Source organism: Papio anubis, chromosome X (genome assembly GCF_008728515.1).
Source record: "Papio anubis isolate 15944 chromosome X, Panubis1.0, whole genome shotgun sequence".
NCBI lineage: Eukaryota > Metazoa > Chordata > Mammalia > Primates > Cercopithecidae > Papio > Papio anubis.
In genome coordinates, this window is record NC_044996.1 from 108,042,294 (window position 1) to 108,058,297 (window position 16,004).

At 40.7% G+C, this 16,004-nt stretch overlaps 1 protein-coding gene across 1 annotated transcript in view; it reads right to left on the reverse strand.

Moving 5' to 3' along the window:
* Positions 1–15,110, reverse strand: part of PRRG1 (proline rich and Gla domain 1) — a 107,523-nt gene extending 92,413 nt beyond the window's left edge. Inside the window, exon 1 of the mRNA XM_003917561.4 lies at positions 14,990–15,110. The gene's annotated coding sequence lies outside the window, so the exon portion shown is untranslated. The remainder of the gene's footprint in view (positions 1–14,989) is intronic.
* Between the last annotated feature and the right edge of the window lie 894 nt (positions 15,111–16,004).

Here is a 16,004-nt window from a genome sequence, read left to right on the forward strand (position 1 = left end):
CACATACAAAAAAACTATACACTATTATCAAGTGAGATATATGACAAGTATGCAAGGGTGGTTCAATATTCAAAAACCAATTAATGTACTCCAGAACATCAACAGGCCTAAAGGGAAAATACACACAATAATATCCATATATGCAGAAAAAGCACTTAACAAAATCCAACACTGATTCATGAATTTAAAAAAAAAAAACTCTCAGCAAACTAGGAATAGATGGGAACTCACTCAAATGGAAAAGGGCATCTATAAAAACACTACAGTTGACATCATACTTAATGGTGTAAGACTTGAAACATTCCCTTCTAAGCTCAGAAAAAAGGCAAGGATGCCCCCTCTCGCCACTCCTTTTCATAATCATACTGGAAATCCCATCTAATGTGATAAGACAAGGAAAGGAAACAAAAGGTATACAGATTGGGAAGGAAGAAATAAAACTGTTTTTGTTCACACATGACATGATTGTCTATGTAGAAAAATTCCAAAGAATTGGTTGTTTTAGACTGGCGAACTGGATAAAGAGTCAAGACCCATCTCACGTGCAGAGACACACACAGGCTCAAAATAAAAGGATGGAGGAAGATCTACCAAGCAAATGGAAAACAAAAAAAAGGCAGGGGTTACAATCCTAGTTTCTGATAAAAACAGACTTTAAACCTACAAAGATCAAAAGAGACAAAGAAGGCCATGACATAATGGTAAAGGGATCAACTCAACAAGAAGAGCTAACTATCCTAAATATATATGCACCCAATACAGGAGCACCCAGATTCATAAAGCAAGTGCTTAGAGACTTACAAACAGACTTAGATGCCCACACAGTAATAATGAGATACTTTAACACCCCACTGTCAACATTAGACAGATCCATGAGACAGAAAGTTAACAACGATATCCAGGAATTGAACTCAGGTCTGCCCCAAGCGGACCTAATAGACATCTACAGAACTCTCCACCCCAAATCAACAGAATATACATTCTTCTCAGCACCACATCTCACTTTCCAAAATTGACCACCTAGTTGGAAGTAAAGCAATCCTCAGCAAATGTAAAAGAATAGAAATCACAACAAACTGTCTCTCAGACCACAGCACAATCAAATTAGAACTCAGGATTAAGGAACTCACTCAAAATCGCTCAACTATATGGAAACTGAACAACGTGCTCCTGAATGACTACTGGGTACATAATGAAATGAAGGCAGAAATAAAGATGTTCCTTGAAACCGATGAGAACAAAGATACAACATACTAGAATCTCTGGGACACATTTAAAGCAGTGCATAGAGGGAAATTTATAGTACTAAATGCCCACAAGAGAAAGCAGGAAAGATCTAAAATTGACACCCTAACATCACAATTAAAAGAACTAGAGAAACAAGAGCAAACACATTCAAAAGCTAGCAGAAGGCAAGAAATAACTAAGATCAGAGCAGAACTGAAGGAGATAGAAACACAAAAAAACCCTTTAAAAAAAATCAATGAATCCAGGAGCTGGTTTTTTGAAAAGATCAACAAAATTGATAGACCACTAGCAAGACTAATAAAGAAGAAAAGAGAGAAGAATCAAATAGACGCAATAAAAAATGATGAAGAGGATACCACCACCGACAACAGAGAAATACAAAGTACCATCAGAGAACACTATAAACGCCTCTACACAAATAAACTAGAAAACCTAGAAGAAATGGATAAATTCCTGGACACATACACTCTCCCAAGATTAAACCAGGAAGAAGTTGAATCCCTGAATAAACCAGTAACAGGCTCTGAAATTGAGGCAATAATTAATAGTCTACCAACCAAAAAAAGTCCAGGACCAGACGGATTCACAGCTGAATTCTACCAGAGGTACAAGGACAAGCTGGCACCATTCCTTCTGAAACTATTCCAATCAATAGAAAAAGAGGGAATCCCCACTAACTCATTTTATGAGGCTAACATCATCCTGATACCAAAGCCTGACAGAGACACAACAAAAAAAACAGAATTTTAGACCAATATCCCTGATGAACATCGATGCAAAAATCCTCAATAAAATACTGGCAAACTGAATCCAGCAGCACATCAAAAAGCTTATCCACCATGATCAAATGGGCTTCATCCCTGGGATGCAAGGCTGGTTCAACATATGCAAATCAATAAACATAATTCAGCATATAAACAGAACCAAAGACAAAAACCACATGATTATCTCAATAGATGCAGCAAAGGTCTTTGAAAAAATTCAACAGCCCTTCATGCTAAAAACTCTCAATAAATTCGGTATTGATGGAACATATCTCAAAACAATAAGAGCTATTTATGACAAACTCACAGCCAATATCATACTGAATGGGCAAAAACTGGAAGCATTCCCTTTGAAAACTGGCACAAGACAGGGATGCCCTCTCTCACCACTCCTATTCAACATAGTGTTGGAAGTTCTGGCTAGGGCAATCAGGCAGGAGAAAGAAATAAAGGGTATTCAACTAGGAAAAGAGGAAGTCAAATTGTCCCTGTTTGCAGATGACATGATCGTATATTTAGAAAACCCCATCGTCTCAGCCCAAATCTCCTTAAGCTGATAAGCAACTTCAGCAAAGTCTCAGGATACAAAATCAATGTGCAAAAATCACAAGCATTCTTATACACCAATAACAGACAAACAGAGAGCCAAATCATGAATGAACTCCCATTCACAATTGCTTCAAATAGAATAAAATACCTAGGAATCCAACTTTACAAGGGATGTGAAGGACCTCTTCAAGGAGAACTGCAAACTACTGCTCAATGAAATAAAAGAGGACACAAACAAATGGAAGAACATTCCATGCTCATGGATAGGAAGAATCATTATCATGAAAATGGCCATACTGCCCAAGGTAATTTGTAGATTCAATGCCATCCTCATTAAGCTACCAATGACTTTCTTACAGAATTGGAAAAAACTACTTTAAAGTTCATATGGAACCAAAAAAGAGCCTGCATTGCCAAGACAATCCTAAGCAAAAAGAACAAAGCTGGAGGCATCACGCTACCTGACTTCAAACTACACTACAAGGCTACAGTAACCAACACAGCATGATACTGGTACCAAAACAGAGCTATAGACCAATGGAACAGAACAGAGCCCTCAGAAATAATACCACACATCTACAACCATCTGATCTTTGACAAACCTGACAAAAACAAGAAATGGGGGAAGGATTCCTATTTAATAAATGGTGCTGGGAAAACTGGCTAGCCATATGTAGAAAGCTGAAACTGGATCCCTTCCTTACACCTTAAACAAAAATTAATTCAAGATGGATTAGAGACTTAAATGTTAGACCTAAAACCATAAAAACCCTAGAAGAAAACCTAGGCAATATCATTCAGGACATAGGCATGGGCAAGGACTTCATGTCTAAAACACCAAAAGCAACGGCAACAAAAGCCAAAATTGACAAATGGGATCCAATTAATCTAAAGAGCTTCTGCACAGCAAAAGAAACTACCATCAGAGTGAACAGGCAACCTACAGAATGGGAGAAAATTTTTGCAATCTACTCATCTACAAAGGGCTAATATCCAGAACCTACAAAGAACTCAAAGAAATTTACAAGAAAAAAAATCAACCCCATCAAAAAGTGGGCAAAGGATATGAACAGACACTTATGCAGTCAACAGATACATGAAAAAATGCTCATCATCACTGGCCATCAGAGAAATGCAAATGAAAACCACAATGAGATACCATCTCACAGCAGTTAGAATGGCGATCATTAAAAAGTCAGGAAACAACAGGTGCTGGAGAGAATGTGGAGAAATAGGAACACTTTTACACTGTTGGTGGGACCGTAAACTAGTTCAGTTGTTGTGGAAGACAGCATGGCAATTCCTCAAGGATCTAGAACTAGAAATACCATTTGACCCAGCCATCCCATTACTAGGTATATACCTGAAGGATTATAAATCATGCTGCTATAAAGACACGTGCACGCATATGTTTATTGCGGCACTATTCACAATAGCAAAGACTTACAACCAACCCAAATGTCCATCAATGACAGACTGGAGTAAGAAAATATAGCATGTGGGCCGGGCGCGGTGGCTCAAGCCTGTAATCCCAGCACTTTGGGAGGCCGAGACGGGCGAATCACGAGGTCAGGAGATCGAGACCATCCTGGCTAACCCGGTGAAACCCCGTCTCTACTAAAAAATACAAAAAACTAGCCGGGCGAGGTGGCGGGCGCCTGTAGTCCCAGCTACTTGGGAGGCTGAGGCAGGAGAATGGCGTAAACCCGGGAGGCGGAGCTTGCAGTGAGCTGAGATCCGGCCACTGCACTCCAGCCTGGGCGACAGAGCGAGACTCCGTCTCAAAAAAAAAAAAAAAAAAAAAAGAAAATATAGCATGTATACACCATGGAATACTATGTAGGCATAAAAAAGGATGAGTTCATGTCCTTTGTAGGGACATGGATACAGCTGGAAACCATCATTCTCAGCAAACTATTGCAAGAACAGAAAACCAAACACCACATGTTCTCACTCATAGGTGGGAATTGAACAATGAGAACACCTGGACACAGGAAGGGGAACATCACACACCGTGGCCTGTTTTGGGGTGGGGGGAGGAGGGAAGGATAGCATTAGGAGATATACCTAATGTAAATGATGAGTTAATGGGTGCAACACACCAACATGGCACATGTATACATATGTAACAAACCTGCACATTGTGCACATGTACCCTAGAACTTAAAAGAATAATAATAAATAAATAAATAAATAAATAAAAGAAAATCTCCTGAACTAATAAGTGATAATAGTAAGGTTACAGGATACAAGGTTAATAAATAAAAGTCAATTCTTTTCCTATGTATCAGTGATGAGTAAGATCTCCACTGGGAAAACCACAAAACTCTGGTGAAAAAAATCAAGACTAAATAAATGGAAAGATATCCCATGTTCATGGATAGGAAGACTCAGTAGTCTCAAGATATCAGCTCTTTCCAACTTGATCTACAAATTCAATGCAACCCCAATCAAAATCCCAGCAAGTGATTTTGTGAATTTTTTTAAAAAACAACTGATTGTAAAGTTTATATGGAGAGGCAGCAGATACAGAATAGCCAAGGCAATATTGCAGAACAACAAAGTTGGTGGACTGCCACTACCTAATTTCAATAATTACTATTAAACTACAGTAATAAAGACAGTGCCAAAGAATGGACAAACAGATAAATGTAACAGAATAGAGAGATATATCCACATCGTCAACTGATCTTTGACAAAGGAGCGAAGGCAAAACAATGAAGACAGACTTTTCAACAAATGATGCTGGAACAACTGGACATCCACATACAAAAAAAAATGAATCTAGATGTGGCCTTATACCATTCATAAAAAAATCTCAAAATGGATCATAGGCCTAAATGTAAAATACAAAACTATAAAACTCCCAGAACATAGGGAAAAATCTACATGACCTCTGATATGGTAATGAGTTTTTAGTCATAACACCAAAAGTATGATTCATGAAAGGATGGGTAAGCTTGATTTAATATTATAAACTTCTACTCAGCAAAATACACTGTCAAGAATATGAGAAGTCAAGCCACAGACTGTGAGAAAATATTTGCAGAAGACATAACATATAAAGTACTATTATCCAAAATATACAAACAATTCTTAAAACTCAGCAATGAGAAACAAAAAAAAAAACCTGATTTGAAAATGGACTAAATATGTGGACACCTCACCAAAGAAGATATACAGATGGATACAGATGGCAAATAAACATATGGAAAGCCCAACATCGTATGTCATTAGGGAATTGCAAGTTAAAACAACAATGAGCTGGCACTACACATCTATTAAAATGGCCAGAATACAGAACACTGACAACACCAAATGCTGGCAAGGATGTGGAGCAACAGAAACTCATCCATTGCTGATGGGATTAAAAGTGGTAAGTTACTTTGGAAGACACTTTGTCAATTTCTTGCAAAACTAAACATAAAAGTAGTCCTCCTTTAACCATGGGGAATACATTCCAAGACCCCAAAGGATGCCTGAAATCTTGGATAGTACCAACTCCTATATACGCTATGTTTTTTTGATGTGACAACCTAGATGGCTACTTAGTGACTAATGGGCGAAAGGCATATACGGCATGGATACACTGGATAAAGGGATGATTCATGTCTTAGGCAGAATGTGGTAGGCTGGTGCGAGATTTCATCATGTCAAAATGGCACAAAATTTAAAACTTATGACATTTATTTCTGGAATTCTCCATTTAACATTTTCAGACCATAGTTGACCTTTGGTAACTGGAAATGTAGAAAGTGAAACCATGGATGGGGAGGGGGACTACTATATTCTCACCATATGATCCAGCTCCTTTGTATTCAATTGAGCTCCTTTGTATTCAAATGAATTGAAAATCTATGTCCACATAAAACACTGCACACAGATATTTATAATAGCTTTATTTATAATTACTGCAACTTGGAAGCAACCAAGATATTTCTTAGTAGGTGAATGAATAAACTGTAGTACATCCAATGGAGTATCATTAAGCACTAAAAAGAAATAAGCTATTAAACCATGAAAAAACATGCAGGAAGCTTACAAGAACGTTACTAGGTGAAAGAAACCAATATGAAAAAGCTGCATATTTTATAATTCCAACTATATGACATTTTGAAAAAGGAAAAACTATGGAGACAGTAGAAGGATCAGTGGCTTCCAGGGGCTGGAAGGAAGGGCAGTTGAAAAGGCAGAACACAGAGAATTTGGGGGGTAGTGAAACTATATCATATCATAATATTAATACAATAGTGGATATGTTATACATTCGTCCAAATCCATAAAATGTACAATACCAAGAGTGAGCCATAATATAGACAATTAGCTTTAGGTGATTATGGTATGTCAATGGAGGTTCATGAACTGCAACAAATGTTACCACTGTGGTACAGGATGTCCTGACAGTGCAGGAGGTTGTGTATGTGAGGAGGGGGCATGTGAGAACTCTCTGTACTTTCCTTGTAATTTTTCCATGAACCTAACACTGCTCTAAAAACTAAAGTTTTTAAATTTAAAAACAAAGCAAAGGAATGACCCCTTCTCTTCCCTTAAAATGTTGTGATTCATTCCTAGAGTTTCCTGTTTACCCATACCTATCCCATGAGTTCTACCTGGAGTATCAAATAATCATCTCAAACTCAACACAGCCAGTACGTAGTTCCTGATCTTCCCACTCAGAAATTTCTCCTCTTGCAATCTTCCCACCATTCCCACAATCCTTCTTGCTTATCTGACTCTATGCCTTATTATTCACCCCTTCTCATTCATGCTACTCCAGCTGCAAAAACTATTTTGCTATTTTTAGCTAAAAGGTCTCAGAAAGAACCCACCTCCAGACTTTTACAATTGTTGTTCCCTGTGCTTAGGAAGCTCTTCCTCCAAATAAATGGTTTTCTTATCTTCTACAAGTCTTTGCTGACAGTGAAGTCTTCCCTGATTACCTCCCTCCAACATGCTCTATTCACCTATAGATGAATACCTATGGGTCCCCCCATTCACCTTCCCTGCTTTGTATTTCTCCAAAGAATGCAGCACCATGTCACTTGACATATATATATATTTATGTGTATATGTATACAAAATTATATATATCTCACATTTCTTATATTTTACTCATTTACTTTATTATCTGCCTCCCTCAAATACGATGCAAGCGCCTCAAAGGCAGAAATTTCTAATAAAATACAACTGTTTTATATACTGCTATATCCTCAGTGTTTAGAAGAATGTATGGTCATTGACAATCATACAAATACTTGTTGAATAACTGAATGAAAATCATATGAAACTTATGATATGGCAGTCTTACGGCAAGGGCTAGGGCAATAACATTACAACACAGCATGTCTAGACTTAATTTCAAAAAAATAATTATTCGAGCTAAGTTGAAGAAAAATACACTTGTAGCCATTAGTGGTAGCTGGAACAGTTGAAATTATTGATTTATTTGCTGGCATTATTAAACTTGAAAAAATCCATTTTACTTAAGAGTTCAAGACTACTTAAGTTCCACTGAAGAACAGTAGTGTGCAAACAAACCTTCCTTAAAGAGAGTTCTTTCAGCTTCTCCCACTTCCAGCTTTAAATTTGCTTTTTTTCACTCTTTTCTCCTCTCTTTTATGGTACCCACTAATTCCATTCTCTCCTGCTCCAGTACCGTATTCCATCAATTATATGTTCATAACATTACACATTCAATCGCTCCTTGACTCCAGCAGGCTTTTCACCTCTCTTTTACATACTCCCATTTTCTTGAACTCTAAAAATCTTCAAACTCCAGTCTTTTTCTTCTATTCTCCTTTCACCAACAATTTACCAATAAAACTTTTATTTTCAGTGCTTCCATATTCTGCCCACCATTGCTGAAGACATGACTCTTAACCAGGGAATTTTTTCATGCCTAGATCCCACACCCTGAAATCCAGATTTTATGAGTCAATACTGTGGGGAGGGGCACTAAACTTAAGTGTATTGTTTGAGACAGCTCCCTACGACAGTCTGATGCACACACCAGATTAAGAACCATTACCTCTATGTCTGAGTATGGTGGCTCACGCCTGTAATCGCACCGCTTTGGGAGGCTGAGGTGGTAAGATCACTTGAGCCCAGGTTTGAGACCAGCCTGGGCAATATAGTAAGACCTCATCTCAAAAAAAAATTTTTAATTTAAAAATTAGCTGGGCATAGTGGCACACACTTGTTGTCTCAGCTACTCAGGAAGCTGAGGTGGGAGGATTGCTTGAGCCCAGGAGGTTGAGGCTTCAGTGAGCCGTGTTTGTGCCACTACACTCCGGTCTGGGCATGAGAAAGGCCCTGTCTCAAAAAACAAACAAACAAACAAATACCTGTGATATGTTCTCCTGGTCATAACAATGATAATATAATACTAACTGAGAAGTATAATTAAACCAACAATCTGCACCTGAAACACACCAAAAACAAAAGAAAACCTTGTGGTCAGGAAATCCAAGCATCTTCCGTCAGTCTTATCCTCTCCACATTTTAGAGGACACTCTAAACTCCAGTCTTAAAAGCACTACCGGCCGGGCGTAGTAGCTCACGCCTGTAATCCCAGCACTTTGGGAGGCCGAGGCAGGCGGATCACGAGGTCAGGAGATCGAGACCACATGGCTAACATGGTGAAACCCCGTCTCTACTAAAAATACAAAAAAAATTAGCTGGGCATGGTGGTGGGCACCTGTAGTCCCAGCTACTCGGGAGGCTGAGGCAGGAGAATGGCGTGAACCCGGGAGGCAGAGTTTGCAGTGAGCCGAGATAGCGCCACTGCACTCTAGCCTGGGCAACAGAGCGAGACTCCATCTCAATTTAAACAAACAAACAAGTGCCGGGCGCGGTGGCTCACGCCTGTAATCCCAGCACTTTGGGAGGCCGAGGCGGGCGGATCACAAGGTCAGGAGATCGAGACCACAGTGAAACCCCGTCTCTACTAAAAATACAAAAAAAATTAGCCGGGCGCGGTGGCGGGCGCCTGTAGTCCCAGCTGCTCAGGAGGCTGAGGCAGGAGAATGGCGTGAACCCAGGAGGCGGAGCTTGCAGTGAGCCGAGATCGTGCCACTGCACTCCAGTCTGGGCGACAGCGTGAGACTCTGTCTCAAAAAAAAAAAAAAAAATAAATAAAAAAAAATAAACAAACAAACAAACAAAAAAGCACTACCAGCTTCAAGTGCACTCTGTTCTTAATTTTTATAAATTTTTGGTCTTTTGGTCTCCTCTCCCTTCCTCTCCACCAACTTGTCTGAATGCCATATAGATAAATGCCACTCAATGTTTTCCCAGGGACAGTAGAATCGCCATCATTTATGAACTTATCAGAAATGGAAATTCTTAGATTCTATCCTAGACATCACAAACTTTGGGTACGGGGTCCAGAAATCTATGCATCTTGTGATTATTGTACATGCTGAAGTTTGAGAACCACTGTGCTAAGCAACCCGTTGGAAATACATGGGAGTTATCTACAAATACAGAACTGGAGCTCAAACAGGGTGGGAAATATCAATACATCCACATTCTGAAGTTAATTGCTACTGAAATAATGGGAGCTCACAAGAAACAGCAGACAAGCAGACATAAATAACAACAGCTAACATTTTAAGAGTACTTCTATGTGCTACACATTATACGCTGTTAGCAGTCATGCATCACTTAACAACTGGGATATGGTCTGAAAAATGCCTCTTTAGGTGATTTCGTCGTTGTATCAACATCACAGAGTGTACTCACACATATCTGCATGGTATAGCTTACTATATACCTAGACAATATGGTATACCCTATTATTCCTAGGCTACAATCCTGTACAGCATGTTACTGTACTGAATAGGCAATTATAACACAATGATGTCTGTGTATCTAAACACAGAAAATATATAGTAAAAATAGGTATAAACGATAAAAAATGGTACACCTGTATAGGGCACTTACCATGAATAGAGCCTGCAGGACCGAAAGCTGCTCTGGGTAAGTCAGTGCGTGAGTGGTAAGTGGATGTGAAGGCCTAGGACGTTTACTGTACACTACTGTAGTCTTTATAAACACTCTCCACATAGGCTACACCAAACATATAAAAAATGTAATTCTTTCTTCAATAATAAATGAACTTTAACTTACTATAACTTTTTTACTACATAAAATTTTTAATATTGTAAACTTTTTGACTCTTTTGTAATAATACTGAACTTAAAACACACACTGGACAGTTGTACAAAAACATTTTCTTTCTTTATATCCTCATTCTATAAGTTTTTATCTATTTAATTTTTTTAACTTTTTAAACATTTTTATTAAAAACTAAGACACAAACATACACATTAGCCTAGACCTACACAGGGTCAGGATCATCAATATCATTCTTCCACTTTCACATCTTGTTCCACTGGAAGGTTTTCAGGGGCAATAACATGCGTAGAGACATCATCCCCTATGATAACAATGCCTTCTTCTTGCCTTCCTGAAGGACCTATCTGAGGCTGTTTTACAGTTAACTTTATATAAGTAGAAGGAGTATACTCTAAAATAATAAATAAAAAGTATAGTATGGTAAATAAACCATTAGCATAGTTATTTAATATTATTATCAAGTGCTATATACTGTAATGCACTGCACTGTGATATTACAAAGGCTACAAAGTCACCAGGTTTTTCAGCTCCATTATAATCTTATGGAAACCATCATCATGCATGTTGTCCATAGTTGACCAAAATGTAATTATGCATCACATCACTATATACCTGATATTAATTATCAGGTATTATAATTATCATTTTCACAAGTGAGAAAACTAATGCTCAGAAAGAAGAGTGTAAATTCTTGTCTTGCCTCCAATTTTCGATTCCTCCAATTTCCATGCCCTTGACTATTGTACATACAGTGAGAAAAAGAGTTTTGAACAGAACCCTAGGAAGACTGTGGAGGTGACTGAGGTTAACTGGTCAAAGAATTAGAGGAAAAAATCAGAAATATGAGGAGGAAGTCTAAGTGAGGAACGTTTTAAGAAGGAAGGCACAATCACAATGGTTGGTTTCAAATATTTTTTCATTCAGTAGGTCCACAGATGATGCAGAACTTTAAAAAAAGTTTTATGGATGCTACTCTTCCTCCCCGCGTTTTGAGTTTTAGTCAAAAAAACAGGGACGCCTGTAATCCCAGCACTTTGGGAGGCTGAGGCGGGCAGATCACAAGGTCAGGAGATCGAGACCATCCTGGCTAGCTAACACGGTGAAACCCCGTCTCTACCAAAAATACAAAAAATTAGCCGGGTGTGGTGGCGGGCGCCTGTAGTCCCAGCTACTCAGGAGGCTGAGGCAGGAGAATGGCGTGAACCCGGGAGGCGGAGCTTGCAGTGAGCTGAGATTGCGCCACTGCACTCCAGCCTGGGCGAAAGAGAGAGACTCTGTCTCAAAAAAAATAAAAAATAAAAAATAAAACAGGGACTAACTTGAAGTGTGTTGGGAACAATGACTAATGTTATCTTTAAAAGTGAAATTTTTAAAAAGTGCTTTTGCATTTAGATGAATAAGGGAAAAATGAAGAAAAATAAGGGTTACTAATGGTCATAGTTCTCTGTCTGCTTTGCATGCACAGAAGGCTAGACTAAGCAGGTAGCCAATCCTGACTTATTTTTAAACTAAAGAACCAATTCCATTCTTTTATAAAGTAAGTGATCATCTGCTCAAGGTATTTTCTCAAATACATAAATCCACTCAGGAGAAGAAGGCTGGAGGTGAGGAGCGGGGGAAGATAATTCCTGTTAGGAGCCAGAGGTAACCGGAAGGCCAGTGATCCTGGCGGAGTTATGAGACATGTCAAACGCAGGTTGACAGAAATGGTTAGACCAAGCCTATCAGGGAACTGTAACATGAAGAGACCCATTAGCCAAAGGCTGAAAATACTTTAAGATTTAAAAGGAGTATAATACAACTGGTTAGGTCACAGCTTGTTTTAGTTATATCACCCTTCAGAGAATACCATCTGGCAACTTGATTCATTTGCAGTACTTCCTAAATTCCAGCAGCAACCTATTTGTGTCTTTCTACAAATAGTTAACTTCACTAGTTTTAGTATCAGAAATTGGCCTTTTTAAAAACTTCACCTTTTTCTGATCCCTATTTTCCCTTTATCTGTAGAGTTTTTGCACCTCTTTTTAGAAGGATAAACTATGACTAATACATGAGAACATATTTCCACACTCAGTGCTTATCCATATTCCAAATAATGCTGCTCAAATACTAAATATAATTTCAGAATTCTGAATTTCTTGTATTATCCCATGAACTTTACGCAATATGAATTACTATCTTTCTTTTCTTTTCTTTGTTTTTCTGAGACGGAGTCTCGTTCTGTTGCCCAAGCTGGAGTGCAGTGGCGCGATCTCGGCTCACTGCAAGCTCCACCTCCCGGGTTCACACCATTCTCCTGCCTCAGCCTCAGAGTAGCTGGGACTACAGACGTCCACCACCACGCCCGGCTAATTTTTTTGTATTCTTAGTAGAGACGCAGTTTCACCGTGTTAGCCAGGATGGTCTCGATCTCCTGGCCTCGTGATCTGCCCGCCTCCGCCTCCCAAAGTGCTGGGATTACAGGAGTGAGCCACTGCGCCCAGCCTATGAATTACTACCTTTCTAACAGCATTTATTAATATATATCTGTAAGTGAGTGTATTAGGTGCTTACCACATGCCAGGCAGCTCTAGGTATAAGTGTAACATAGAAGACTGAGGGTCTAGTAGTAATGGAGAAAAAAGGCAAGTGATATAAATTTAACAGAAAAAGGTGTGATTAATTCACTCTGGAGTAGATGGCAAAATTTTTCGAGAAGTGAATTAGGCTAAGTCTAGAAGGATGAATAGGAGTTCATCAGGCACTAGAAAAGAGAAAAGGCATCCCTAACACTCCCCGTCCCCCACCTGCCCCAAATTTGGGAAAATAGAAAAAGAAAGAATAACATAACAAAACCAGAAGAAATCCTGTTCACCTCATGCCTGGGGTTGGTGCAGGGGTAGGGGTTAGGGGGGTAATTGTGTTTTTAAGTATACTTCAGAAAGTAAACGTTTATAAAACAGGATTTACAATCAAGGGAAAGGGGTGGAGGAGGAGGAAGTTCAGTTTATTTTGTTATATTAACTTAAAACAAATGAGGAAAAATATCAACATCTATGCTTGGGAACACATATACTATCTTTCATAAAAGTCCCTAAGTTTGAAAATGAAAGCATATGGAGCTTTATCCAATATTACAATATTTGCCCTAGTGTTTTGTATCCTTAATATTATTTTCAAAGGTTCTAAAGTGAGTTGGCCCAAGATCTTGACAGCACATCCACACACATGCCCAATAATCCACTCTTGATTGAAACAATCAACAGTAGCCTAACCAACTTTTCACTTACCCTGACTTGGACACCTTCGCATCCTTCAAAGTCTGGCTTTGTATGACCATCAACAGACAAATAATTAAGCTCTAAGTTTTGTTACTCCACTTCTTCATCCTTTCATTCAATTATTTCCTCTCAAATCCCATTAGCTTCGCTTTTCTCCTAAAGGGACTCGTAGAAAATACATGCACAGCACAATCACAAAAACCAGTGGCTGGAGCCAGAGTCCAAACGCGCACACACTAATTTCCAGTCGTATCCCTCTTGGGGCTGTTCCTACCAGTGATCAAATTCAGCGGACCAGGAAGAAGGAAAAAGCTGAAGCAGGAAGACTCTTCTCTTCCTTCCACTTTCCCCCACGCCGCCTCCCCCTCCCCCCGCTCTCCCGTCCCCCAGGGCCGCACCGCCACCGACCTCGCACGCACCCCCTCCCACTGTCACCCGCCACTGCCTACAAAACAGTCATAGCCTTTGTTAAAATGTCCACGGGCACAATGGACCAGAAGAGGGACACATTCCCGGGGGTGGGTAAAGGAAAGTCACACGAACGCCACGCCCTCCTTGGGACTAGCCCGGGCCGACAGCCCACCGCCTCCAAATCCTTTCCCCTCCGACGGGGAAGGTTTCTAGCAACTCGGCACCAGAGAAAGCAGCGCTGGAGGAGGGGATGAGCCTGGGACGTCCCTCAGAGGCACCAAGCAGGGGACTGAACTTGAAGCTGGGACACCCTCCAGCACCGTTGGCAAGCCTCGCGGTCCTGCCCAGCCTGTGTGCGGACTTCCAGCCTCTGAACCCTATTCCTTCAATTTTTTTCTCGTCATACCCACCCTCACCCACTCCCGCTACCATGCACTCCACTCCCCACGCGGCCCTGGCCGGACGCCCACAGGCAGCGTCGCTACCAACGCTACCGCACATCTGACGGGTTTCTCCTCGCAGAACAGAAGTCACCCCCACACACCCCAATCCTTCCTGGGGCGCTTCGCCCCGATCACGTTTCCCCAGCTAGGAACCCAGCGCGACCACCACACTCACAGCGGGTCCGGCTCCGCTACTCGGCGTTCTGCGATCCACACGTCGCGCCTGCGCGCTCCTATTTCTGCCGAGCCTAGCCGGAGCCAGGAACCGGGAGCGGACTGGAAGGGAGGTGGAAAGAGGCGGGGGCTGGGCTGGGGCGGGGTTAGGAGAGAAGGGGCGGGAACGAGCTGGGGCGGAGGGTGGGAAACGAGGGGCGGATCCTCCACCGCTTCTGCCGGGAAGAAGCGGCGCTCAGGGCATCCTGCTGGAGCTTTCCACTCTTGGGGTTTATTTATAACACATACAGAAAAGCCGTCGAGACCCGTCTGTGCAGTCCCACACGCACTATGGAGAAAGCCTGGCTCGGCGCGGGCCCAAGTAGTCAGCCCTCGGGCCGCCACGTCTCTCCTTCTGGCTACCGCGGGTCCCCGCCAGCCTTTTTCTCTTTCGCATACATACCTCACCACACATTATTCCTTTTCCTAGTCGTTTCTCCTCATTGGGTACTCTTCAGCCCTGGTGAAGTGAGGGGCATAAGGATTTCTCATCCACAGACCGCCTGCGTAGGGCATTCTAGTTAATATACCTCTTTGCTATGTGTGAGCCCAGATCGTGGTTGGTGACTATTCGACCATTGCCCACTGTTAAAGCTCAGAGAATTGCCCCTTCCTTGAGAAATAATTCCCTTACCACTGTTTCCGGACAACTCTTGGTGACAAGTATCTGCTTTTTCTTAAAAAAAAAAAAAAAAAAAAAAAAGTCTTGTGCAAACTTACCCAAATATCTTGAGAAGAAAACCCATCTTTGATCTCGTTTTTTAGGTAGAGCTAGAGCTAGCTTAGAACTTGAACCTTAGAATTCTACAGGCCCCTCTAAGAAACAGAATAAAAGGCTTTTGCTATTGTGTAAACTTTGACCTAATGCTTGGAGGTTTTCTGGCATTTTGCATCATAAGGAGCCTAGCTTGATTATTATTCCATGCTGCATGCGTGCTTGGTTTTAAGTTGTATGCCTTTCTGTTTACAGTCTGCTC